Raw genomic sequence first — 2494 nt, 5'->3', positions numbered from 1 at the left:
AGGATCCTGAGTTCAAAGTCAGCCTCAGCAACGGCGAGGTGCAAGCAACTCAGTGAAAGCAGCTGAATGAGACCCCGACTCAAAAAAAAAAAAATTACAAAATAGGGCTGGGATGTGGCTCAGTGGTTGAGTGACCCTGAGTTCAATCCTCGGTACTGGGGGAAAAAAAAAGTCAATTAGGAGCTGGGGAATTATGTATAAGCTCAGTGGTTTAGGGCTTATCTCACTTGTATGAGGCACTGATTTTGATCCTCAGCATCATATAAAAGTAAATGAAATATTGAAGCTGGGGATGTGGCTCAAGCGGTAGCATGCTTGCTTGGCATGCGTGCGGCCCAGGTTCGATCCTCAGTACCATATACAAACAAAGATGTTGTGTCCGCCGAAAAAACTAAAAAATAAATATTAAAAAATTCTCTCTCTCTCTCTCTCTCTCTCTCTTTAAAAAAAAGTAAATGAAATAAAGGTATCGTGTCCATCTACAGCCAAAAATATAAAAAAAGAGTCAATCAGAATTGAGGAGGTATGCTAGTATTATGAATATCAACAGAATTACTTTTCAACATGCAAAAGTTCATGAAACTATTGTCCAGATTTATCCTTATAAACTATAACTTATAATAATTTGTAACAATTTCTAAATATTCATAGGTTTTCATTTTAAGAATGTTTAGCTGTTTTCCCCATACTGATGGGACAGTGATTTCTTATGTTCTTTTTTTCCCTCTCTCTTATGTTCTTGAGAACTATTGAGATTAATAGTAGAGATAAAAGCTCAAATTGAACAATTTTCTTAGAAGCTTCATGGAAGTTTTCCTCATTAAATATTGGGCTGAGTTGTCCTCAGACATTATGAAATTTCTGGAGAGGTTTGAATGGAAGAGATCTCCTTCAGCGAGGGGATTTAGACACATCTTGCTGTAGGCACAGACTAAATTATTCCTGATACTGTCTTTATTCTGTGACCACCAGGCTCAGGATGACTTTTCATGGTGGCAGGCTCTGTCACAGTGTCTGTGAACTAACAGGTTAAGGGAAATCACTATGGCAACCCTGAGCGGTCTCTAAGGGGAGGCTGATCACAGAGCCCGAGCTAGGGAGGAAACAAAGGCTTAAAGGAAGTTACTAAAATTGACTGACATTGATAGCACAACTAATGCAACTGGCAAGGTTTATCTTAATGGTAGATTGCCCCTTAGTTTGAATATGCTGATTTCTACATTCATTCAACAAATCTTCATTGAATACTGGGCTGCATGTTAGTAATGGGGCAGGTCAGGGAATAAAAGATAAGCAAACCAACATGGTTTCTGATTTTAGAGCTCACAGTCTGACATGGGAGACCAATACTGACTAACTCACCACACAAATGCGTAACTACAGACTCTGATAAATGTCCTGAAAGAAATTACAGGGCATGGTGAGGTGTCCAAAATGGAAACCTAGTTGGGATGAAAATATGGTGGTCAGATTTGAAACTCTGGGCTTCTCTGAGGCTCTCTGAGGACATAGAAACTAGACAACCAGAGAAATGGGAACTTTTCAGGAAGGATCATGGGCAAAGGTCTAAGGTGTCAAGGTGAAGAGGATGGTGGCCCAAAAGTGGGCTAATGAGGCTTGTTGGGGAACAGGGTTTATGTTACGAATGTTAAGTCTTTAGTCCAAGTATAGTGAGAATGCATTGAAGTGTTTAAGAAAGTGGTGGTGGGGAGAAGAAGATTTGATTTTAATGAATAATTATGACTGTAGTGAGAGGAAATTATCAAAGGTGCACCAGGACAAACATGGCTATAGCTGATACAATAGATGATATGGTGACAGCTTGAACAGGTGATTGCGCTGGGGATGAAGAGAAGTCGATGGACTTGAGAGCTCTTCAGGAGATAAAATTAGCAGTAGAGTAGTTGGTGCTGGGTTGGGGAAAGGAGACGTGGAGTGGGGGAGATAGAACCTTCAGATTTGAATATATTGTGAATGTCTAGGTGGAGCTAGAGTAGACCCAGTGGGATTCGTAAATCAGATCAGAAGGAAGGTTTGGAAAATTCTCCTGGTCCCTCCAAACTAAGTGACAAAGGGTACTCCAAGCTGGATGTGGCAGGAAACATAACAATTCATGTTGGCCATGAACTCTGGGAGAAACTCCTCTAGAGCATCCTGAGTATTGGCCTTGGTTTTTCGATTTGTCTTAAGCTGTATTATTATATTAAGAAGAAAAAGTTCATATCTATCTTATTCCTTATTGTAGACCAGTGTGCCCAGTCCATAATATGTTTCCTCAAATATTTACAGAAAAAATTAAAGAGTTATTTCCCCCAAAAGCACAGAGAAGAAGATGTGAGGGTGAGATGGAGAGAAGTCTAGCAACCCACATCTGAGGCCCTCCTGTGACCTTCCCCTGCTTCCTCCCTCCCTCCCAGGTCTGTGGTTTTGTTGAGACTTCTCTACACTGAAACACCTCACCTTCTCCTTTAGTTTACAGACCTTTTAAAGTTGC

Source organism: Ictidomys tridecemlineatus, chromosome 7 (assembly GCF_052094955.1).
Source record: "Ictidomys tridecemlineatus isolate mIctTri1 chromosome 7, mIctTri1.hap1, whole genome shotgun sequence".
Lineage (NCBI taxonomy): Eukaryota > Metazoa > Chordata > Mammalia > Rodentia > Sciuridae > Ictidomys > Ictidomys tridecemlineatus.
Note: the sequence above shows the minus strand (reverse complement) of the source record.